The following is a 24,104-nucleotide window of genomic DNA, read 5'->3' on the forward strand; positions in this document are numbered from 1 at the left end:
CTCGCTGAAGCCTTTGTGTTACCTCACCCAATTCTGATCTTATTACTTTATACATAAACAATAATACTGGGTAACTTTGTGTAAAATATTGGGGAGAAACAATTGTTGCAGAATTAAAGTGGTGTCCTTCGAAAAGTTATTGGACTTTCAAAGAATTAAAAAAACTGGCAATAAAAAAACCTGCAACCAAATGGTGCTAAATGCTAAATCTTTTGTCAATTTCACAGCATTTGGACTTTTATTTTTGGCTTGTGAGAAAATAAAAGTGGTGACAGTAGGAAGTACAGATAATCTCACGGAAAGCAAGCTCTCACACATCTCTGAAACCAGAAACAAGAAAAATGTTTTGCTTTTTATATGCAGCAAATAAAAAGACAAAAGGAAAAAGTGGAAAAGTGCTGTGGCATTATGTGGTTAAAAGATCATTTTGGGCAATGTCAACTTCATTAAAATAGGAAGACTATTCTTTTGTTTTAGTAGATGCTTACTTGTATTTTCTAATATCCATTAATTCACAATTTTGCTACAAGAAGACGAATAGTTTATTGCTGGACAAATGGTGGTTCCTAGAACGCGGGAAAGGTACACATGGTGTACACTATTCCTGGCTTCATAGCTCAGAGGTTAGAGCACTGGTCTCGTAAACCAGGGGTCGCGAGTTCGAATCTCGCTGAAGCCTTTGTGTTACCTCACCCAATTCGGATCTTATTACTTTATACATAAACAATAATACTGGGTAACTTTGTGTAAAATATTGGGGAGCAACAATTGTTGCAGAATTAAAGTGCTGTCCTCCGAAAAGATATTGGACTTTCAAAGAATGAAAAAAACTGGCAATAAAAAAACCTGCAACCAAATGGTGCTAAATGCTAAATCTTTTGTCAATTTCACAGCATTTGGAATTTTATTTTTGGCTTGTGAGAAAATAAAAGTGGTGACAGTAGGAAGTACAGATAATCTCACAGAAAACAAGCTCTCACACATCTCTGAAACCAGAAAAAAGAAAAATGTTTTGCTTTTTATATGCAGCAAGTAAAAAGACAAAAGGCAAAAAGTGGAAGAGTGTTGTGGCATTACGTGGTTAAAAGATCATTTTGGGCAATGTCAACTTCATTAAAATAGGAAGACTATTCTTTTGTTTTAGTGGATGCTTAACTTGTATTTTCTAATATCCATTAATTCACAATTTTGCTTCAAGAAGACAAACAGTTTATTGCTGGACAAATGGTGGTACCTAGGACGCGGGAAAGGTACACATGGTGTACAGTATTCCTGGCTTCATAGCTCAGAGGTTAGAGCACTGGTCTCGTAAACCAGGGGTCGTGAGTTCGAATCTCGCTGAAGCCTTTGTGTTACCTCGCCCAATTCTGATCTTATTACTTTATACATAAACAATAATATTGGGTAACTTTGTGTAAAACATTGGGGAGCAACAATTGTTGCAGATTTAAAGTGGTGTCCTCCGAAAAGATATTGGACTTTCAAAGAATGAAAAAAACTGGCAATAAAAAAACCTGCAACCAAATGGTGCTAAATGCTAAATCTTTTGTCAAATTCACAGCATTTGAAATTTTATTTTTGGCTTGTGAGAAAATAAAAGTGGTGACAGTAGGAAGTACAGATAATCTCACAGAAAACAAGCTCTCACACATCTCTGAAACCAGAAAAAAGAAAAATGTTTTGGCTTGTGAGAAAATAAAAGTGGAGACAGTAGGAAGTACAGATAATCTCACAGAAAACAAGCTCTCACACATCTCTGAAACCAGAAAAAAGAAAAATGTTTTGCTTTTTATATGCAGCAAGTAAAAAGACAAAAGGAAAAAGTGGAAAAGTGCTGTGGCATTACGTGGTTAAAAGATCATTTTGGGCAATGTCAACTTCATTAAAATAGGAAGACTATTCTTTTGTTTTAGTAGATGCTTAACTTGTATTTTCTAATATCCATTAATTCACAATTTTGCTACAAGAAGACAAATGGTGGTTCCTAGGACGCGGGAAAGGTACACATGGTGTATAGTATTCCTGGCTTCATAGCTCAGAGTTTAGAGCACTGGTCTCGTAAACCAGGGGTCGCGAGTTCGAATCTCGCTGAAGCCTTTATGTTACCTCACCCAATTCTGATCTTATTACTTTATACATAAACAATAATACTGTGTAACTTTGTGTAAAATATTGGGGAGCAACAATTGTTGCAGAATTAAAGTGGTGTCCTCCGAAAAGATATTGGACTTTCAAAGAATGAAAAAAACTGGCAATAAAATAACCTGCAACCAAATGGTGCTAAATGCTAAATCTTTTTTCAATTTCACAGCATTTGGACTTTTATTTTTGGCTTTTGAGAAAATAGAAGTGGTGACAGTAGGAAGTACAGATAATCTCACAGAAAACAAGCTCTCACACATCTCTGAAACCAGAAAAAAGAAAATTTTTTTGCTTTTTATATGCAGCAAGTAAAAAGACAAAAGGCAAAAAGTGGAAGAGTGTTGTGGCATTACGTGGTAAAAAGATCATTTTGAGCAATGTCAACTTCATTAAAATAGGAAGACTATTCTTTTGTTTTAGTAGATGCTTAACTTGTATTTTCTAATATCCATTAATTCACAATTTTGCTACAAGAAGACAAATGGTGGTACCTAGGACGCGGGAAAGGTACACATGGTGTACAGTATTCCTGGCTTCATAGCTCAGAGGTTAGAGCACTGGTCTCGTAAATCAGGGGTCGTGAGTTCGAATCTCGCTGAAGCCTTTGTGTTACCTCACCCAATTCTTATCTTATTACTTTATACATAAACAATAATATTGGGTAACTTTGTGTAAAACATTGGGGAGCAACAATTGTTGCAGATTTAAAGTGGTGTCCTCCGAAAAGATATTGGACTTTCAAAGAATGAAAAAAACTGGCAATAAAAAAACCTGCAACCAAATGGTGCTAAATGCTAAATCTTTTGTCAAATTCACAGCATTTGAAATTTTATTTTTGGCTTGTGAGAAAATAAAAGTGGTGACAGTAGGAAGTACAGATAATCTCACAGAAAACAAGCTCTCACACATCTCTGAAACCAGAAAAAAGAAAAATGTTTTGGCTTGTGAGAAAATAAAAGTGGAGACAGTAGGAAGTACAGATAATCTCACAGAAAACAAGCTCTCACACATCTCTGAAACCAGAAAAAAGAAAAATGTTTTGCTTTTTATATGCAGCAAGTAAAAAGACAAAAGGAAAAAGTGGAAAAGTGCTGTGGCATTACGTGGTTAAAAGATCATTTTGGGCAATGTCAACTTCATTAAAATAGGAAGACTATTCTTTTGTTTTAGTAGATGCTTAACTTGTATTTTCTAATATCCATTAATTCACAATTTTGCTACAAGAAGACGAATAGTTTATTGCTGGACAAATGGTGGTTCCTAGGACGCGGGAAAGGTACACATGGTGTACAGTATTCCTGGCTTCATAGCTCAGAGGTTAGAGCACGGGTCTCGTAAACCAGGGGTCGCGAGTTCGAATCTCGCTGAAGCCTTTATGTTACCTCACCCAATTCTGATCTTATTACTTTATAAATAAACAATAATACTGGGTAACTTTGTGTAAAATATTGGGGAGCAACAATTGTTGCAGAATTAAAGTGGTGTCCTCCGAAAAGATATTGGACTTTCAAAGAATGAAAAAAACTGGCAATAAAAAAACCTGCAACCAAATGGTGCTAAATGCTAAATCTTTTTTCAATTTCACAGCATTTGGACTTTTATTTTTGGCTTGTGAGAAAATAAAAGTGGTGACAGTAGGAAGTACAGATAATCTCACAGAAAACAAGCTCTCACACATCTCTGAAACCAGAAAAAAGAAAAATGTTTTGCTTTTTATATGCAGCAAGTAAAAAGACAAAAGGCAAAAAGTGGAAGAGTGTTGTGGCATTACGTGGTAAAAAGATCATTTTGAGCAATGTCAACTTCATTAAAATAGGAAGACTATTCTTTTGTTTTAGTAGATGCTTAACTTGTATTTTCTAATATCCATTAATTCACAATTTTGCTACAAGAAGACAAATGGTGGTACCTAGGACACGGGAAAGGTACACATGGTGTACAGTATTCCTGGCTTCATAGCTCAGAGGTTAGAGCACTGGTCTCGTAAACCAGGGGTCGCGAGTTCGAATCTCGCTGAAGCCTTTCTGTTACCTCGCCCAATTCTTATCTTATTAATTTATACATAAACAATAATATAAGGTAACTTTGTGTAAAACATTGGGGAGCAACAATTGTTGCAGATTTAAAGTGGTGTCCTCCGAAAAGATATTGGACTTTCAAAGAATGAAAAAAACTGGCAATAAAAAAACCTGCAACCAAATGGTGCTAAATGCTAAATCTTTTGTCAAATTCACAGCAGTTGAAATTTTATTTTTGGCTTGTGAGAAAATAAAAGTGGTGACAGTAGGAAGTACAGATAATCTCACAGAAAACAAGCTCTCACACATCTCTGAAACCAGAAAAAAGAAAAATGTTTTGCTTTTTATATGCAGCAAGTAAAAAGACAAAAGGAAAAAGTGGAAAAGTGCTGTGGCATTACGTGGTTAAAAGATCATTTTGGGCAATGTCAACTTCATTAAAATAGGAAGACTATTCTTTTGTTTTAGTAGATGCTTAACTTGTATTTTCTAATATCCATTAATTCACAATTTTGCTACAAGAAGACGAATAGTTTATTGCTGGACAAATGGTGGTTCCTAGGACGCGGGAAAGGTACACATGGTGTACAGTATTCCTGGCTTCATAGCTCAGAGGTTAGAGCACTGGTCTCGTAAACCAGGGGTCTCGAGTTCGAATCTCGCTGAAGCCTTTGTGTTACCTCACCCAATTCTGATCTTATTACTTTATACATAAACAATAATACTGGGTAACTTTGTGTAAAATATTGGGGAGCAACAATTGTTGCAGAATTAAAGTGGTGTCGTCCGAAAAGATATTGGACTTTCAAAGAATGAAGAAAACTGGCAATAAAAAAACCTGCAACCAAATGGTGCTAAATGCTAAATCTTTTTTCAATTTCACAGCATTTGGACTTTTATTTTTGGCTTTTGAGAAAATAGAAGTGGTGACAGTAGGAAGTACAGATAATCTCACAGAAAACAATCTCTCACACATCTCTGAAACCAGAAAAAAGAAAAATGTTTTGCTTTTTATATGCAGCAAGTAAAAAGACAAAAGGAAAAAGTGGAAAAGTGCTGTGGCATTACGTGGTTAAAAGATCATTTTGGGCAATGTCAACTTCATTAAAATAGGAAGACTATTCTTTTGTTTTAGTAGATGCTTAACTTGTATTTTCTAATATCCATTAATTCACAATTTTGCTACAAGAAGACGAATAGTTTATTGCTGGACAAATGGTGGTTCCTAGGACGCGGGAAAGGTACACATGGTGTACTGTATTCCTGGCTTCATAGCTCAGAGGTTAGAGCACTGGTCTCGTAAACCAGGGGTCGCGAGTTCGAATCTCGCTGAAGCCTTTGTGTTACCTCACCCAATTCTGATCTTACTACTTTATAAATAAGCAATAATACTGGGTAACTTTGTGTAAAATATTGGGGAGCAACAATTGTTGCAGAATTAAAGTTGTGTCCTCCGAAAAGATATTGGATTTTCAAAGAATGAAAAAAACTGGCAATAAAAAACCTACAACCAAATGGTGCTTAATGCTAAACCTTTTGTCAATTTCACAGCATTTGGACTTTTATTTTTGGCTTGTGAGAAAATAAAAGTGGTGACAGTAGGAAGTACAGATAATCTCACAGAAAACAAGCTCTCACACATCTCTGAAACCAGAAAAAAGAAAAATGTTTTGGCTTGTGAGAAAATAAAAGTGGAGACAGTAGGAAGTACAGATAATCTCACAGAAAACAAGCTCTCACACATCTCTGAAACCATTAAAAAGAAAAATGTTTTGCTTTTTATATGCAGCAAGTAAAAAGACAAAAGGCAAAAAGTGGAAGAGTGTTGTGGCATTACGTGGTAAAAAGATCATTTTGAGCAATGTCAACTTCATTAAAATAGGAAGACTATTCTTTTGTTTTAGTATATGCTTAACTTGTATTTTCTAATATCCATTAATTCACAATTTTGCTACAAGAAGACAAATGGTGGTACCTAGGACGCGGGAAATGTACACATGGTGTACAGTATTCCTGGCTTCATAGCCCAGAGGTTAGAGCACTGGTCTCGTAAACCAGGGGTCGCGAGTTCGAATCTCGCTGAAGCCTTTATGTTACCTCACCCAATTCTGATCTTATTACTTTATAAATAAACAATAATACTGGGTAACTTTGTGTAAAATATTGGGGAGCAACAATTGTTGCAGAATTAAAGTGGTGTACTCCGAAAAGATATTGGACTTTCAAAGAATGAAAAAAACTGGCAATAAAAAACCTGCAACCAAATGGTGCTAAATGCTAAATCTTTTTTCAATTTCACAGCATTTGGACTTTTATTTTTGGCTTGTGAGAAAATAAAAGTGGTGACAGTAGGAAGTACAGATAATCTCACATAAAACAAGCTCTCACACATCTCTGAAACCAGAAAAAAGAAAAATGTTTTGCTTTTTATATGCAGCAAGTAAAAAGACAAAAGGCAAAAAGTGGAAGAGTATTGTGGCATTACGTGGTAAAAAGATCATTTTGAGCAATGTCAACTTCATTAAAATAGGAAGACTATTCTTTTGTTTTAGTAGATGCTTAACTTGTATTTTCTAATATCCATTAATTCACAATTTTGCTAGAAGAAGACAAATGGTGGTACCTAGGACGCGGGAAAGGTACACATGGTGTACAGTATTCCTGGCTTCATAGCTCAGAGGTTAGAGCACTGGTCTCGTAAACCAGGGGTCGTGAGTTCGAATCTCGCTGAAGCCTTTATGTTACCTCACCCAATTCTGATCTTATTACTTTATACATAAACAATAATACTGGGTAACTTTGTGTAAAATATTGGGGAGCAACAATTGTTGCAGAATTAAAGTGGTGTCCTTCGAAAAGATATTGGACTTTCAAAGAATGAAAAAAACTGGCAATAAAAAAACCTGCAACCAAATGGTGCTAAATGCTAAATCTTTTTTCAATTTCACAGCATTTGGACTTTTATTTTTGGCTTTTGAGAAAATAGAAGTGGTGACAGTAGGAAGTACAGATAATCTCACAGAAAACAAGCTCTCACACATCTCTGAAACCAGAAAAAAGAAAAAATTTTTGCTTTTTATATGCAGCAAGTAAAAAGACAAAAGGCAAAAAGTGGAAGAGTGTTGTGGCATTACGTGGTAAAAAGATCATTTTGAGCAATGTCAACTTCATTAAAATAGGAAGACTATTCTTTAGTTTTAGTAAATGCTTAACTTGTATTTTCTAATATCCATTAATTCACAATTTTGCTACAAGAAGACAAATGGTGGTACCTAGGACGCGGGAAAGGTACACATGGTGTACAGTATTCCTGGCTTCATAGCTCAGAGGTTAGAGCACTGGTCTCGTAAACCAGGGGTCGTGAGTTCGAATCTCGCTGAAGCCTTTGTGTTACCTCGCCCAATTCTTATCTTATTACTTTATACATAAACAATAATATTGGGTAACTTTGTGTAAAATATTGGGGAGCAACAATTGTTGCAGAATTAAAGTGGTGTCCTCCGAAAAGATATTGGACTTTCAAAGAATGAAAATAACTGCCAATAAAAAAACCTGCAACCAAATGGTGCTAAATGCTAAACCTTTTGTCAATTTCACAGCATTTGGACTTTTATTTTTGGCTTGTGAGAAAATAAAAGTGGTGACAGTAGGAAGTACAGATAATCTCACAGAAAACAAGCTCTCACACATCTCTGAAACCAGAAAAAAGAAAAATGTTTTGCTTTTTATATGCAGCAAGAAAAAAGACAAATGGCAAAAAGTGGAAGAGTGTTGTGGCATTACGTGGCAAAAAGATCATTTTGAGCAATGTCAACTTCATTAAAATAGGAAGACTATTCTTTTGTTTTAGTAGATGCTTAACTTGTATTTTCTAATATCCATTAATTCGCAATTTTGCTACAAGAAGACAAATGGTGGTACCTAGGACGCGGGAAAGGTACACATAGTGTACAGTATTCCTGGCTTCATAGCTCAGAGGTTAGAGCACTGGTCTCGTAAACCAGGGGTCGCGAGTTCGAATCTCGCTGAAGTCTTTGTGTTACTTCACCCAATTCGGATCTTATTACTTTATACATAAACAATAATACTGGGTAACTTTGTGTTTAGTATTGGGGAGCAACAATTGTTGCAAAATTAAAGTGGTGTCCTCCGAAAAGATATTGGACTTTCAAAGAATGAAAAAAACTGGCAATAAAAAAACCTGCAACCAAATGGTGCTAAATGCTAAACCTTTTGTCAATTTCACAGCATTTGGACTTTTATTTTTGGCTTTTGAGAAAATAAAAGTGGTGACAGTAGGAAGTACAGATAATCTCACAGAAAACAAGCTCTCACACATCTCTGAAACCAGAAAAAAGAAAAATGTTTTGCTTTTTATATGCAGCAAGTAAAAAGACAAAAGGCAAAAAGTGGAAGAGTGTTGTGGCATTACGTGGTTAAAAGATCATTTTGGGCAATGTCAACTTCATTAAAATAGGAAGACTATTCTTTTGTTTTAGTGGATGCTTAACTTGTATTTTCTAATATCCATTAATTCACAATTTTGCTTCAAGAAGACAAACAGTTTATTGCTGGACAAATGGTGGTTCCTAGGACGCGGCAAAGGTACACATGGTGTACAGTATTCCTGGCTTCATAGCTCAGAGGTTAGAGCGCTGGTCTCGTAAACCAGGGGTCGCGAGTTCGAATCTCGCTGGAGCCTTTGTGTTACCTCACCCAATTCTGATCTTATTACTTTATACATAAACAATAATACTGGGTAACTTTGTGTAAAATATTGGGGAGCAACAATTGTTGCAGTATTAAAGTGGTGTCCTCCGAAAAGATATTGGACTTTCAAAGAATGAAAAAAACTGGCAATAAAAAAACCTGCAACCAAATGGTGCTAAATGCTAAATCTTTTGTCAATTTCACAGCATTTGGACTTTTATTTTTGGCTTGTGAGAAAATAAAAGTGGTGACAGTAGGAAGTACAGATAATCTCACAGAAAACAAGCTCTCACACATCTCTGAAACCAGAAAAAAGAAAAATGTTTTGCTTTTTATATGCAGCAAGTAAAAAGACAAAAGGCAAAAAGTGGAAGAGTGTTGTGGCATTACGTGGTAAAAAGATCATTTTGAGCAATGTCAACTTCATTAAAATAGGAAGACTATTCTTTTGTTTTAGAAGATGCTTAACTTGTATTTTCTAATATCCATTAATTCGCAATTTTGCTACAAGAAGACAAATGGTGGTACCTAGGACGCGGGAAAGGTACACATAGTGTACAGTATTCCTGGCTTCATAGCTCAGAGGTTAGAGCACTGGTCTCGTAAACCAGGGGTCGCGAGTTCGAATCTCGCTGAAGCCTTTATGTTACCTCACCCAATTCTGAACTTATTACTTTATTCATAAACAATAATACTGGGTAACTTTGTGTAAAATATTGGGGAGCAACAATTGTTGCAGAATTAAAGTGGTGTCCTCCGAAAAGATATTGGACTTTCAAAGAATGAAAAAAACTGGCAATAAAAAAACCTGCAACCAAATGGTGCTAAATGCTAAATCTTTTGTCAAAATCACAGCATTTGAAATTTTATTTTTGGCTTGTGGGAAAATAAAAGTGGTGACAGTAGGAAGTACAGATAATCTCACAGAAAACAAGCTCTCACACATCTCTGAAACCAGAAAAAAGAAAAATGTTTTGCTTTTTATATGCAGCAAGTAAAAAGACAAAAGGAAAAAGTGGAAAAGTGCTGTGGCATTACGTGGTTAAAAGATCATTTTGGGCAATGTCAACTTCATTAAAATAGGAAGACTATTCTTTTGTTTTAGTAGATGCTTAACTTGTATTTTCTACTATCCATTAATTCACAATTTTGCTACAAGAAGACGAATAGTTTATTGCTGGACAAATGGTGGATCCTAGGACGCGGGAAAGGTACACATGGTGTACACTATTCCTGGCTTCATAGCTCAGAGGTTAGAGCACTGATCTTGTAAACCAGGGGTCGCGAGTTTGAATCTCGCTGAAGCCTTTGTGTTACCTCACCCAATTCGGATCTTATTACTTTATACATAAACAATAATACTGGGTAACTTTGTGTAAAATATTGGGGAGAAACAATTGTTGCAGAATTAACCCCTTAGCGCTCTGCGCCGTAGCTCTACTGCGCTGAGTCCCGCGAATAGCGCTCAGCGCAGTACAGCAGTGCCCCCCCTCTTGTTGGCTCCAGGACTAGTTGCGACAGGTAATTGTCTTTTGTTGGTGACAAGAACCTGCTACCTTTGAAGGACCTGCAGGTTTCTGCCCCCCAGTCAATATCTGGGTAATTGAAGTCCCCCATGATAAGTACTTCACCATGCTTTGAAGCCGCATCCATTTCACTTATCAGCATTTCCTCTGCTGCCTCCATTATATTTGGAGCCTTATAACAAACCCCTAGTAATATTTTATTATTCTTTTTCCCTCCTCTTATCTCCACCCATAGGGACTCCACATTTGCGTTACTGATGTCATCTCGCAGGACGGGCTTGAGGCAAGAATTCACATATAAACAAACCCCTCCCCCTTTTTTATTTATACGATCCTTTCTAAAAAGACTATAACCATCTATAGTAACCGCCCAGTCATAGCTACTGTCAACGCGACCGCGGCATTTAACATGCCTTCTGGGGCTCTTTACCCCACGATCGCCCCCCCCGCACCGTTTTCGGGGGGTCCGATCGCTGTTTTGGCACCTCTGGGGTCCGATCGGGACCCCAGAGAAGCCTGGAGGGTTTACCTTTAAGATGGCGTCTGTGACGTCATCTTAAAGGCAAAGTGTCAGCCTATGCATCTGCATAGGCTGGCACTGATAATACCCTGCAATACATTAGTATTGCAGAGTATTATCAAGAACAAGCAATCAGATGATTGCTTGTTCATATCCCATGGTGGATCAGGTAAAAAAATGTAAAAAAAAATGTTTTTCAATAAAAAATTACTTTATAAATCACTAAAAATGCCCATAAGCCCCAAAACATATAAAGAGACATATAACACTCAAAAAAGTCTAAATCATAACACAAACCCCACATATATAGTATCACCGCATCCGTAACAATCCATAGAATAAAACTAAATAACTATTGAACCCATATGATGAACGCCGTAAAAAAAAAACGTTAAAAACCCGCCAAAAATTATGATTTTTACCTATTATATCCCACTAAAAATGCAATAAAAAGTGATCAACAAAACGTATGTACTCCACAAGGATATTGTTGCAAAGAACAACATGTCCCGCAAAAAACAAGCCATCGACCAGCTCTGTAGCCAAAAACGTAACAATGTTATGCCACTTGGAAGACGGCGATGCAAAAATGATAGATTTTTCCCCACATTAGGGTTTTATTTGGCAAATTTAGTAAAACATACGAAAAAATATTCATGTCTGGTATCCCCGTAATCGTATCGACCCATAGAATAAAGATAACATGATTATTAGGCTATACGGTGAACACGAAAAAAAAAAAAAGTAAAAAATCCAGTACAGAATTGATGCTTTTCTACTCATGACCTCAAAAAAAGTTCCAAAATTTTCAACAATAGGTGATACCAACCCCAAAATGGTAACACTGGAAAAAGCATCTCGTCCCGCAAAAAAAATGCCATCACATGGCCCAAATAACGGAAAAGCGAAAATTTTATAGCCTTCAAAAGGGGGCAACCAGAAAACTAAAATCCTGGCAGCTGCAGGGTGCTCCTTCCCTTCTGCGCCTCGCTGTGCCCCCATAACACAAGTAATGTCCACATGTGGGGGGTCGCTGCACTCAGGAGAAATTGTAGAACAAATTTTATGGTGATTTTTCTCTTTTTATCTTTTGGAAATGTGTAAATTTTAGGGCTAAATGAACGTATAACCGGCACAATTTGACCATTCTAAATTTCACCGCCATTTGGATTCAATTACTATGAAGATCTCAAGGGGTTAACAATCTTTGTAAAAGCTGTTTCTGATAGTTTGAGGGGTGCAGATTTGAAAATGGGTTGGTTATATAGGGGGTTTTGTAGCTAAATATGTAAAATTTGATTTCAAACAGTATTTATCCCCAAAATAGTCAATTCCGAAAATACGGAAAATCGCTATTCGATTTGTAGGCCGCGTGACGTCAAAATAAATTATCCAAACATTTCAAAAATTATGAAAATGTAAAGTAGACAAATGGGAAATATTATTCTGCAAGTTATTTAGGTGGTAAATTTATCTGCCTGAAAACGCGGTGATTTTGAATTTCGAAAATGGCAAATTTTTCTAAAAATTCATCATTTTTTTCTTTTTTTTGTAAATAAACGCAAAACTTATCAGCCAAAATTTACCACTAAAATGAAGTACAACATGTGGGGAAAAAACAATCTCAGAATCGCTTTGATAAGTAACAGTGTTCAAAAGTTATTACCACAGGAAGAGACACTGGTCAAATTTCAAAAAAAAGTTGCGAGCCTTAACCTGCAAACAGGCTGCGTCCTTAAGGGGTTAAAGTGGTGTCCTTCGAAAAGTTATTGGACTTTCAAAGAATGAAAAAAACTGGCAATAAAAAAACCTGCAACCAAATGGTGCTAAATGCTAAATCTTTTGTCAATTTCACAGCATTTGGACTTTTATTTTTGGCTTGTGAGAAAATAAAAGTGGTGACAGTAGAAAGTACAGATAATCTCACAGAAAGCAAGCTCTCACACATCTCTGAAACCAGAAAAAAGAAAAATGTTTTGCTTTTTATATGCAGCAAATAAAAAGACAAAAGGAAAAAGTGGAAAAGTGCTGTGGCATTACGTGGTTAAAAGATCATTTTGGGCAATGTCAACTTCATTAAAATAGGAAGACTATTCTTTTGTTTTAGTAGATGCTTACTTGTATTTTCTAATATCTATTAATTCACAATTTTGCTACAAGAAGACGAATAGTTTATTGCTGCACAAATGGTGGTTCCTAGAACGCGGGAAAGGTACACATGGTGTACACTATTCCTGGCTTCATAGCTCAGAGGTTAGAGCACTGGTCTCGTAAACCAGGGGTCGCGAGTTCGAATCTCGCTGAAGCCTTTGTGTTACCTCACCCAATTCGGATCTTATTACTTTATACATAAACAATAATACTGGGTAACTTTGTGTAAAATATTGGGGAGCAACAATTGTTGCAGAATTAAAGTGGTGTCCTCCGAAAAGATATTGGACTTTCAAAGAATGAAAAAAACTGGCAATAAAAAAACCTGCAACCAAATGGTGCTAAATGCTAAATCTTTTGTCAATTTCACAGCATTTGGACTTTTATTTTTGGCTTGTGAGAAAATAAAAGTGGTGACAGTAGAAAGTACAGATAATCTCACAGAAAACAAGCTCTCACACATCTCTGAAACCAGAAAAAAGAAAAATGTTTTGCTTTTTATATGCAGCAAGTAAAAAGACAAAAGGCAAAAAGTGGAAGAGTGTTGTGGCATTACGTGGTTAAAAGATCATTTTGGGCAATGTCAACTTCATTAAAATAGGAAGACTATTCTTTTCATAGTATCATAGTATCATAGTATATAAGGCTGGAAGGAGACGCAAGTCCATCAAGTCCAACCTTCAAGAATTAAATACATGTTTTATCCCCATAACCCGTGATATTTTTTCTCTCCAGAAAGTCATCCAGGCCTCTCTTGAAGATGTACATAGAGTCCGCCATAACAACCTCCTGCGGCAGAGAGTTCCATAGTCTCACTGCTCTTACAGTAAAGAACCTTTGTCTATGGTGATGGTAGAATCGCCTCTCCTCTAGGCGTAAAGGATGCCCCCTTGTCCTGGTCACAGGCCTAGGTATAAAAAGATCTTTGGAGAGATCCTTGTACTGTCCGTTCAGGTATTTGTACATTGTAATGAGGTCTCCCCTCAGTCGTCTTTTTTCTAAACTGAATAATCCCAAATTTTGTAATCTGTCATTGTATTCTAGTCCCCCCATTCCCCTAATAATCCTGGTTGCTCTCCTCTGCACCCGTTCCAGCTCTATTATATCCTTTTTATACACTGGTGCCCAAAACTGTACACAATATTCCATGTGTGGTCTGACCAGGGATTTGTATAAGGGCAGAACTATGTCTTTATCATGAGAATCTATTCCTCTCTTGATACATCCCATTATTTAATTTGCTTTAGCAGCAGCTGCCTGGCTCTGGTCACTAAAATTAAGTTTACCATCCACCAATACGCCCAAGTCCTTTTCAGCTTCAGTTTTACTAAGTAATTGACCGTTTAGAACATAATTATACTTTTTGTTTCCATGGCCCAAGTGCATAACTTTACATTTATCTACATTAAACCTCATCAACCATTTCTCTGCCCATCCCTCAAGCTTCCACAAATCCCTCTGTAATGCTAAACTATCGACCTCAGTATTTATTACTTTACACAGCTTAGTATCATCTGCAAATATTGAAACTTGACTGTGTAAACCCACTACAAGGTCATTAATAAAAATATTAAAAAGAAGTGGCCCCAATACTGACCCCTGTGGCACTCCACTGGTAACATCAACCCAATCTGAGAATGTGCCATTAATGACCACCCTCTGTTTTCTATCACTAAGCCAATTACTTACCCAGATACACAGATTTTCTCCTATTCCCAGCAGTCTCATTTTATATACCAACCTTTTATGTGGCATGGTGTCAAATGCCTTTGAGAAGTCCAGATATACAACATCCACAGCGTCCCCCAGATCCAGTCTTGAACTTACCTCCTCGTAGAAACCAATCAGATTCGTCTGACAGGACCGATCTCTCATAAACCCATGCTGACGCTGGGTCATAAGGTTGTGCACAATGAGATACTCCAGGATAGCATCTCTAATAAACCCCTCAAATATTTTCCCCACCACAGCAGTTAGACTTACGGGTCTGTAGTTTCCAGGATCGCTATTTGATCCTTTTTTGTATATTGGTACCACATTTGCTATGCGCCATTCCTGTGGAACATAACCAGTCCTCAGTGAATCTTAAAATATTAAAAATAACGGTCTGTCTATCACCGTAAATAATTCATGCAGAACCCGGGGGTGTATGCCATCTGGCCCAGGAGATTTATCTATCTTAGTGGTTGCGAGGCTGCGCCGTACCTCTTCCTGGGTTAAACTGTTGACATTATAAAAAGAATTTACATTATTCCTCATTGTGTCTTCCACCAGGGGATTTTCCTGGGTAAAGACAGTTGAGAAGGCGACATTCAGTAGATTGGCCCTTTCCTCATCTCCTTCCACCATGACCCCCATGTTATTTCTAAGGGGACCCACGCTCTCTGTTTTTAGTTTCTTATCATTTATATACTTGAAAAATAATTTGGGATTATTTTTGCTCTCCCTGGCAATATTTCTCTCAGTCTCTATTTTTGCAGCCTTTATCTGCTTTTTACAGGATTTATTTTTCTCTCTATAATCCTGTAATGCCTCATCGCTACCTTCACGTTTTAGCACCTTAAACGCTTTATCTTTCTCGCTTATTGCTTTCCTTACAAGACTAGTTAGCCACATAGGGTTTTTCTTCTTCCTTTTATGCTTTTTCCCATAAGGTATGTGTTTCTCACAGGACTTTTTCAGAATATATGAGAAAAAGTCCCATTTTTCGGGGGGGCTTTTGTCCTTGAGAGCATTATCCCAGTCTATGCCTTTAAGGTCTTCCCTTAGTTGATGAAAATTTGCCCTCCTGAAGTTTAGAGTGTTGGTTGCCCCTTCACTAACATGCTTAGTAAAGCGTAATACAAAATCAATAATATTATGATCACTATTCCCCAGGTTCCCCCCAACCTGTAGTTTTGATACCCTATCAGGTCTGTTGGTAAGGATAAGGTCCAGCAGTGCCCCCCCTCTTGTTGGCTCCAGGACTAGTTGCGACAGGTAATTGTCTTTTGTTGTTGACAAGAACCTGCTACCTTTGAAGGACCTGCAGGTTTCTGCCCCCCAGTCAATATCTGGGTAATTGAAGTCCCCCATGATAAGTACTTCACCATGCTTTGAAGCCGCATCCATTTCACTTATCAGCATTTCCTCTGCTGCCTCCATTATATTTGGAGCCTTATAACAAACCCCTAGTAATATTTTATTATTCTTTTTCCCTCCTCTTATCTCCACCCATAGGGACTCCACATTTGCGTTACTGATGTCATCTCGCAGGACGGGCTTGAGGCAAGAATTCACATATAAACAAACCCCTCCCCCTTTTTTATTTATACGATCCTTTCTAAAAAGACTATAACCATCTATAGTAACCGCCCAGTCATAGCTACTGTCCAGCCATGTCTCGCTGATACCCACTATATCATATTTCCGTTCCAACATCAAGAGTTCCAGTTCCTCCATTTTGTTTGTGAGGCTTCTGGCATTTGTGTACATACACTTTATATGGTTTTCCCTGTCCGTATTCCTTTTGTCCTTATTCCCCAATCTCATTCCAGCCCCCCTTCCTCCCCCATGGACTATGACTCTTCCCAGCTCTCTATGTACACCGTCTATTTGCCCTGCACAAGTGTAATTTCCCTCCCCCCAGGTCTCTAGTTTAAACACTCCTCCAACCTTCTAGCCATTTATTTCCCCTAAAACAGCGGCCCCTTCCCCATTGAGGTGCAGCCCATCCCTACTGTAGAGCCTGTAGCCCACAGAAAAGTCAGCCCAGTTCTCCATGAACCCAAACCCCTCCTTCCTACACCAACTTTTGAGCCACTTATTTACCTCCTTGATCTCCCGCTGCCTTTATGGTGTGGCACGTGGTACAGGCAGTATTGTTTTAGTGGATGCTTAACTTGTATTTTCTAATATCCATTAATTCACAATTTTGCTACAAGAAGACGAACAGTTTATTGCTGGACAAATGGTGGTTCCTAGGACACAGAAAAGGTACACATGGTGTACAGTATTCCTGGCTTCATAGCTCAGAGGTTAGAGCAATGAAAAAAACTGGCAATAAAAAAACCTGCAACCAAATGGTGCTAAATGCTAAACCTTTTGTCAATTTCACAGCATTTGGACTTTTATTTTTGGCTTTTGAGAAAATAAAAGTGGTGACAGTAGGAAGTACAGATAATCTCACAGAAAACAAGCTCTCACACATCTCTGAAACCAGAAAAAAGAAAAATGTTTTGCTTTTTATATGCAGCAAGTAAAAAGACAAAAGGCAAAAAGTGGAAGAGTGTTGTGGCATTACGTGGTTAAAAGATCATTTTGGGCAATGTCAACTTCATTAAAATAGGAAGACTATTCTTTTGTTTTAGTGGATGCTTAACTTGTATTTTCTAATATCCATTAATTCACAATTTTGCTTCAAGAAGACAAACAGTTTATTGCTGGACAAATGGTGGTTCCTAGGACGCGGCAAAGGTACACATGGTGTACAGTTTTCCTGGCTTCATAGCTCAGAGGTTAGAGCACTGGTCTCGTAAACCAGGGGTCGCGAGTTCGAATCTCGCTGAAGCCTTTGTGTTACCTCACCCAATTCTGATCTTATTACTTTATACATAAACAATAATACTGGGTAACTTTGTGTAAAATATTGGGGAGCAACAATTGTTGCAGTATTAAAGTGGTGTCCTCCGAAAAGATATTGGACTTTCAAAGAATGAAAAAAACTGGCAATAAAAAAACCTGCAACCAAATGGTGCTAAATGCTAAATCTTTTGTCAATTTCACAGCATTTGGACTTTTATTTTTGGCTTGCGAGAAAATAAAAGTGGTGACAGTAGGAAGTACAGATAATCTCACAGAAAACAAGCTCTCACACATCTCTGAAACCAGAAAAAAGAAAAATGTTTTGCTTTTTATATGCAGCAAGTAAAAAGACAAAAGGCAAAAAGTGGAAGAGTGTTGTGGCATTACGTGGTTAAAAGATCATTTTGGGCAATGTCAACTTCATTGAAATAGGAAGACTATTCTTTTGTTTTAGTGGATGCTTAACTTGTATTTTCTAATATCCATTAACCCCTTCACGCTCCGTGGCGGATATATCCGCCACGGAGCGCAGTGACTTAGCGCTCAGTGGCGGATATATCCGCCACGGCGCTTATGCCGGCTCGGCTCTGGATCAGAGCCGAACCGGCATCGGGAAACACGGGGTGCCGGCTGTAACTAATAGCCGGCACCCCAGTGTAACACCCGCGATCGGAGTTGTCTCCGATCGCGGGTGCTTAACCCGTTAAATGCCGCGGTCAGCGCGACCGCGGCATCTAACCTGCATCTGGGGGGTCTTTCCTCCACGATCGGCCCCCCCGAACCGTTTTCGGGGGGCACCGATCGTTGCTATAGTAACTCTGGGGTCCGATCTGGACCCCAGAGTTACTTTCAAGAATTGCCAGTAAGATGGCGTCTGTGACGTCATCTTACTGGCACAGTGCCAGCCTATGCAAGTGTATAGGCTGACACTGATAATACTCTGCAATACATCAGTATTGCAGAATATTATCATGAAGAAGCAATCAGAAGATTGCTTCTTCATGTCCCATGGTATAAAAGTGAAAAAGTAAAAAAAAAAAAGTTATTCAATAAAAAAATAAAGTCATAAATCACTAAAAATGCCCCAAACTCCCAAAACATATAAAGAGACATATAACTCATAAAAAGTCTAAATCATAACACAAACCCCACATATATAGTATCACCGCGTCCGTAACAACCCGTAGAATAAAAGTAAATCATTATTGAACCCCCACGATAAACGCCGTAAAAAAAAACTGGTATAAACCCTCCAAAAATTATGATTTTTACCTTTTCAATCCCACAAAAAATGCTATAAAATGCGATCAAAAAACCATATGTACTCAGACATGATACTGGTGCAAATAACAACATGTCCCGCTAAAAACAAGCCATCAACCAGCTCCGTAGCCAAAAAAGTAACAATGTTATGCCACTTGGAAGACGGCAATACATAAATGATAGATTTTTCCCCACATTAGGGTTTTGTTTGACAAATTTAGTAAAACGTAAGAAAATATATTCATGTCTGGTATCCCCGTAATCGTATCAACCCATAGAATAAAGATAACATGATTATTAGTCTATACGGTGAACACCAAAAAAAAAAAAAGTAAAAAATCCAGTACCGAATTGATGCTTTTCTACTCCTGCCCTCAAAAAAAGTTCCTAAATTTTCAACAATAGGTGATACCAACCCCAAAATGGTAACAATGGAAAAAGCATCTCATCCCGCAAAAAAAATGCCATCACATGACCCAAATAACGAAAAAGCGAAAATTTTATAGCCTTCAAAAGGGGGCAACGAGAAAACTAAAATCCTGGCAGCTGCAGCGCCCTCCTTCCCTTCTGCACCTCGCTGTGCGCCCATAAAACAAGTCACAGCCACATGTGGGGGGTCTTTGTACTCAGGAGAAATTGCAGAACAAATTGTATGGTGGGTTTTCTCTTTTTATATTTTGGAAATGTGTAAATTTTAGTGCTAAATGAACGTATAAGGGAACAATATGACCATTCTAAATTTCACCCCCATTTTGATTCAATTACCATGAAGATCTCAAGGGGTTAACAATCTTCGTAAAAGCTGTTTCTGATAGCTTGAGGGGTGCATATTTGAAAATGGGTTGGTTATATAGGGGGTTTTGATGCTAAATATGTAAAATTTCATTCAAAACTGTATTTATCCCCAAAATAGTCAATTCTGAAAATCCGTAAAAGCGATATTCTATTTGTAAGCCGCGTAACATCAAAATAAATTATCCAGACATTTCAGAAATTATAAAAATGTAAAGTAGACAAATGGGTAATGTTATTCTGCAACTTATTTAGGTGGTAAATCTATCTGCCTGAAAACGCAATGATTTAGAATTTCGAAAATGGCAAATTTTTCAAAAAATTTATCATATTTTCTTTTTTTTGTAAATAAACGCAAAACTTATCTGCTAAAATTTACCACTAAAATGAAGTACAACATGTGGGGAAAAAACAATCTCAGAATCGTTTTGATAAGTAACAGTGTTCAAAAGTTATAACCATATAAAGCGACGCAAGTCCGAATCCAAAAAATCGGGCGGAGTCTTAAGCTACAAAATGGCTGCGTCCTTAAGGGGTTAATTCACAATTTTGCTACAAGAAGACAAACAGTTTATTGCTGGACAAATGGTGGTTCCTACGACGCGGGAAAGGTACACATGGTGTACAGTATTCCTGGCTTCATAGCTCAGAGGTTAGAGCACTGGTCTCGTAAACCAGGGGTCGCGAGTTCGAATCTCGCTGAAGCCTTTATGTTACCTCACCCAATTCTGATCTTATTACTTTATACATAAACAATAATACTGGGTAACTTTGTGTAAAATATTGGGGAGCAACAATTGTTGCAGAATTAAAGTGGTGTCCTCCGAAAAGATATTGGACTTTCAAAGAATGAAAAAAACTGGCAATAAAATAACCTGCAACCAAATGGTGCTAAATGCTAAATATTTTTTCAATTTCACAGCATTTGGACTTTTATTTTTGGCTTTTGAGAAAATAGAAGTGGTGACAGTAGGAAGTACAGATAATCTCACAGAAAACAAGCTCTCACACATCTCTGAAACCAGAAAAAAGAAAAATGTTTTGCTTTTTATATGCAGCAAGTAAAAAGACAAAAGGAAAAAGTGGAAAAGTGCTGTGGCATTACGTGGTTAAAAGATCATTTTGGGCAATGTCAACTTCATTAAAATAGGAAGACTATTCTTTTGTTTTAGTAGATGCTTAACTTTTATTTTCTAATATCCATTAATTCACAATTTTGCTACAAGAAGATGAATAGTTTATTGCTGGACAAATGGTGGTTCCTAGGACGCGGGAAAGGTACACATGGTGTACACTATTCCTGGCTTCATAGCTCAGAGGTTAGAGCACTGGTCTCGTAAACCAGGAGTCGCGAGTTCGAATCTCGCTGAAGCCTTTGTGTTACCTCACCCAATTCTGATCTTACTACTTTATAAATAAGCAATAATACTGGGTAACTTTGTGTAAAATATTGGGGAGCAACAATTGTTGCAGAATTAAAGTGGTGTCCTCCGAAAAGATATTGGACTTTCAAAGAATGAAAAAAACTGGCAATAAAAAACCTGCAACCAAATGGTGCTAAATGCTAAACCTTTTGTCAATTTCACAGCATTTGGACTTTTATTTTTGGCTTGTGAGAAAATAAAAGTGGTGACAGTAGGAAGTACAGATAATCTCACAGAAAACAAGCTCTCACACATCTCTGAAACCAGAAAAAAGAAAAATGTTTTGGCTTGTGAGAAAATAAAAGTGGAGACAGTAGGAAGTACAGATAATCTCACAGAAAACAAGCTCTCACACATCTCTGAAACCATTAAAAAGAAAAATGTTTTGCTTTTTATATGCAGCAAGTAAAAAGACAAAAGGCAAAAAGTGGAAGAGTGTTGTGGCATTACGTGGTAAAAAGATCATTTTGAGCAATGTCAACTTCATTAAAATAGGAAGACTATTCTTTTGTTTTAGTAGATGCTTAACTTGTATTTTCTAATATCCATTAATTCACAATTTTGCTACAAGAAGACAAATGGTGGTACCTAGGACGCGGGAAAGGTACACATAGTGTACAGTATTCCTGGCTTCATAGCTCAGAGGTTAGAGCACTGGTCTCGTAAACCAGGGGTCGCGAGTTCGAATCTCGCTGAAGCCTTTATGTTACCTCACCCAATTCTGATCTTATTACTTTATAAATAAACAATAATACTGGGTAACTTTGTGTAAAATATTGGGGAGCAACAATTGTTGCAGAATTAAAGTGGTGTCCTCCGAAAAGATATTGGACTTTCAAAGAATGAAAAAAACTGGCAATAAAATAACCTGCAACCAAATGGTGCTAAATGCTAAATCTTTTTTCAATTTCACAGCATTTGGACTTTTATTTTTGGCTTTTGAGAAAATAGAAGTGGTGACAGTAGGAAGTACAGATAATCTCACAGAAAACAAGCTCTCACACATCTCTGAAACCAGAAAAAAGAAAATTTTTTTGCTTTTTATATGCAGCAAGTAAAAAGACAAAAGGCAAAAAGTGGAAGAGTGTTGTGGCATTACGTGGTAAAAAGATCATTTTGAGCAATGTCAACTTCATTAAAATAGGAAGACTATTCTTTTGTTTTAGTAGATGCTTAACTTGTATTTTCTAATGTCCATTAATTCACAATTTTGCTACAAGACAAATGGTGGTACCTAGGACGCGGGAAAGGTACACATAGTGTACAGTATTCCTGGCTTCATAGCTCAGAGGTTAGAGCACTGGTCTCGCTAAACCAGGGGTCGTGAGTTCGAATCTCGCTGAAGCCTTTGTGTTACCTTGCCCAATTCTTATCTTATTTCTTCATACATAAACAATAATATTGGGTAACTTTGTGTAAAACATTGGGGAGCAACAATTGTTGCAGATTTAAAGTGGTGTCCTCCGAAAAGATATTGGACTTTCAAAGAATGAAAAAAACTGACAATAAAAAAACCTGCAACCAAATGGTGCTAAATGCTAAATCTTTTGTCAAATTCACAGCATTTGAAATTTTATTTTTGGCTTGTGAGAAAATAAAAGTGGTGACAGTAGGAAGTACAGATAATCTCACAGAAAACAAGCTCTCACACATCTCTGAAACCAGAAAAAAGAAAAATGTTTTGGCTTGTGAGAAAATAAAAGTGGAGACAGTAGGAAGTACAGATAATCTCACAGAAAACAAGCTCTCACACATCTCTGAAACCAGAAAAAAGAAAAATGTTTTGCTTTTTATATGCAGCAAGTAAAAAGACAAAAGGAAAAAGTGGAAAAGTGCTGTGGCATTACGTGGTTAAAAGATCATTTTGGGCAATGTCAACTTCATTAAAATAGGAAGACTATTCTTTTGTTTTAGTAGATGCTTAACTTGTATTTTCTAATATCCATTAATTCACAATTTTGCTACAAGAAGACGAATAGTTTATTGCTGGACAAATAGTGGTTCCTAGGACGCGGGAAAGGTACACATGGTGTACAGTATTCCTGGCTTCATAGCTCAGAGGTTAGAGCACTGGTCTCGTAAACCAGGGGTCGCGAGTTCGAATCTCGCTGAAGCCTTTATGTTACCTCACCCAATTCTGATCTTATTACTTTATAAATAAACAATAATACTGGGTAACTTTGTGTAAAATATTGGGGAGCAACAATTGTTGCAGAATTAAAGTGGTGTCCTCCGAAAAGATATTGGACTTTCAAAGAATGAAAAAAACTGGCAATAAAAAAACCTGCAACCAAATGGTGCTAAATGCTAAATCTTTTTTCAATTTCACAGCATTTGGACTTTTATTTTTGGCTTGTGAGAAAATAAAAGTGGTGACAGTAGGAAGTACAGATAATCTCACAGAAAACAAGCTCTCACACATCTCTGAAACCAGAAAAAAGAAAAACGTTTTGCTTTTTATATGCAGCAAGTAAAAAGACAAAAGGCAAAAAGTGGAAGAGTGTTGTGGCATTACGTGGTAAAAAGATCATTTTGAGCAATGTCAACTTCATTAAAATAAGAAGACTATTCTTTTGTTTTAGTAGATGCTTAACTTGTATTTTCTAATATCCATTAATTCACAATTTTGCTACAAGAAGACAAATGGTGGTACCTAGGACGCGGGAAAGGTACACATGGTGTACACGATTCCTGGCTTCATAGCTCAGAGGTTAGAGCACTGGTCTCGTAAACCAGGGGTCGCGAATTCGATTCTCACTGAAGCCTTTGTGTTACCTCACCCAATTCTGATCTTATTACTTTATACATAAACAATAATACTGGGTAACTTTGTGTAAAATATTGGGGAGCAACAATTGTTGCAGAATTAAAGTGGTGTCCTCCGAAAAGATATTGGACTTTCAAAGAATGAAAAAAACTGGCAATAAAAAAACCTGCAACCAAATGGTGCTAAATGCTAAATCTTTTTTCAATTTCACAGCATTTGGACTTTTGT

General features: G+C 37.1%; 21 non-coding genes across 21 annotated transcripts; all 21 read left to right on the top strand.

Annotated features, from left to right (window-relative positions):
- The first annotated feature begins 606 nt into the window (after positions 1-606).
- On the top strand, positions 607-679 carry TRNAT-CGU (transfer RNA threonine (anticodon CGU)). The gene has a single exon. It is a non-coding gene; the product is annotated as a tRNA-Thr (tRNA).
- A 595-nt stretch (positions 680-1,274) lies between these two features.
- TRNAT-CGU (transfer RNA threonine (anticodon CGU)) lies at positions 1,275-1,347 on the top strand. The gene has a single exon. It is a non-coding gene; the product is annotated as a tRNA-Thr (tRNA).
- A 677-nt stretch (positions 1,348-2,024) lies between these two features.
- TRNAT-CGU (transfer RNA threonine (anticodon CGU)) lies at positions 2,025-2,097 on the top strand. Its single transcript has one exon. It is a non-coding gene; the product is annotated as a tRNA-Thr (tRNA).
- A 576-nt stretch (positions 2,098-2,673) lies between these two features.
- Positions 2,674-2,746, top strand: TRNAT-CGU (transfer RNA threonine (anticodon CGU)). The gene has a single exon. It is a non-coding gene; the product is annotated as a tRNA-Thr (tRNA).
- Positions 2,747-3,442: 696 nt separating this feature from the next.
- TRNAT-CGU (transfer RNA threonine (anticodon CGU)) lies at positions 3,443-3,515 on the top strand. Its single transcript has one exon. It is a non-coding gene; the product is annotated as a tRNA-Thr (tRNA).
- A 576-nt stretch (positions 3,516-4,091) lies between these two features.
- Positions 4,092-4,164, top strand: TRNAT-CGU (transfer RNA threonine (anticodon CGU)). Its single transcript has one exon. It is a non-coding gene; the product is annotated as a tRNA-Thr (tRNA).
- Positions 4,165-4,758: 594 nt separating this feature from the next.
- Positions 4,759-4,831, top strand: TRNAT-CGU (transfer RNA threonine (anticodon CGU)). Its single transcript has one exon. It is a non-coding gene; the product is annotated as a tRNA-Thr (tRNA).
- Positions 4,832-5,425: 594 nt separating this feature from the next.
- TRNAT-CGU (transfer RNA threonine (anticodon CGU)) lies at positions 5,426-5,498 on the top strand. The gene has a single exon. It is a non-coding gene; the product is annotated as a tRNA-Thr (tRNA).
- Positions 5,499-6,175: 677 nt separating this feature from the next.
- TRNAT-CGU (transfer RNA threonine (anticodon CGU)) lies at positions 6,176-6,248 on the top strand. The gene has a single exon. It is a non-coding gene; the product is annotated as a tRNA-Thr (tRNA).
- A 575-nt stretch (positions 6,249-6,823) lies between these two features.
- TRNAT-CGU (transfer RNA threonine (anticodon CGU)) lies at positions 6,824-6,896 on the top strand. The gene has a single exon. It is a non-coding gene; the product is annotated as a tRNA-Thr (tRNA).
- A 576-nt stretch (positions 6,897-7,472) lies between these two features.
- On the top strand, positions 7,473-7,545 carry TRNAT-CGU (transfer RNA threonine (anticodon CGU)). Its single transcript has one exon. It is a non-coding gene; the product is annotated as a tRNA-Thr (tRNA).
- A 576-nt stretch (positions 7,546-8,121) lies between these two features.
- Positions 8,122-8,194, top strand: TRNAT-CGU (transfer RNA threonine (anticodon CGU)). The gene has a single exon. It is a non-coding gene; the product is annotated as a tRNA-Thr (tRNA).
- Positions 8,195-8,789: 595 nt separating this feature from the next.
- TRNAT-CGU (transfer RNA threonine (anticodon CGU)) lies at positions 8,790-8,862 on the top strand. The gene has a single exon. It is a non-coding gene; the product is annotated as a tRNA-Thr (tRNA).
- Positions 8,863-9,438: 576 nt separating this feature from the next.
- On the top strand, positions 9,439-9,511 carry TRNAT-CGU (transfer RNA threonine (anticodon CGU)). Its single transcript has one exon. It is a non-coding gene; the product is annotated as a tRNA-Thr (tRNA).
- Positions 9,512-13,152: 3,641 nt separating this feature from the next.
- TRNAT-CGU (transfer RNA threonine (anticodon CGU)) lies at positions 13,153-13,225 on the top strand. The gene has a single exon. It is a non-coding gene; the product is annotated as a tRNA-Thr (tRNA).
- Positions 13,226-17,546: 4,321 nt separating this feature from the next.
- TRNAT-CGU (transfer RNA threonine (anticodon CGU)) lies at positions 17,547-17,619 on the top strand. The gene has a single exon. It is a non-coding gene; the product is annotated as a tRNA-Thr (tRNA).
- Positions 17,620-20,320: 2,701 nt separating this feature from the next.
- Positions 20,321-20,393, top strand: TRNAT-CGU (transfer RNA threonine (anticodon CGU)). Its single transcript has one exon. It is a non-coding gene; the product is annotated as a tRNA-Thr (tRNA).
- Positions 20,394-20,987: 594 nt separating this feature from the next.
- On the top strand, positions 20,988-21,060 carry TRNAT-CGU (transfer RNA threonine (anticodon CGU)). Its single transcript has one exon. It is a non-coding gene; the product is annotated as a tRNA-Thr (tRNA).
- Positions 21,061-21,737: 677 nt separating this feature from the next.
- Positions 21,738-21,810, top strand: TRNAT-CGU (transfer RNA threonine (anticodon CGU)). Its single transcript has one exon. It is a non-coding gene; the product is annotated as a tRNA-Thr (tRNA).
- Positions 21,811-23,153: 1,343 nt separating this feature from the next.
- TRNAT-CGU (transfer RNA threonine (anticodon CGU)) lies at positions 23,154-23,226 on the top strand. Its single transcript has one exon. It is a non-coding gene; the product is annotated as a tRNA-Thr (tRNA).
- Positions 23,227-23,802: 576 nt separating this feature from the next.
- Positions 23,803-23,875, top strand: TRNAT-CGU (transfer RNA threonine (anticodon CGU)). The gene has a single exon. It is a non-coding gene; the product is annotated as a tRNA-Thr (tRNA).
- The last annotated feature ends 229 nt before the right edge of the window (positions 23,876-24,104 follow it).

The sequence above is a fragment of the Engystomops pustulosus genome, chromosome 1 (assembly GCF_040894005.1).
Source record: "Engystomops pustulosus chromosome 1, aEngPut4.maternal, whole genome shotgun sequence".
NCBI classification, from domain to species: Eukaryota; Metazoa; Chordata; class Amphibia; order Anura; family Leptodactylidae; genus Engystomops; species Engystomops pustulosus.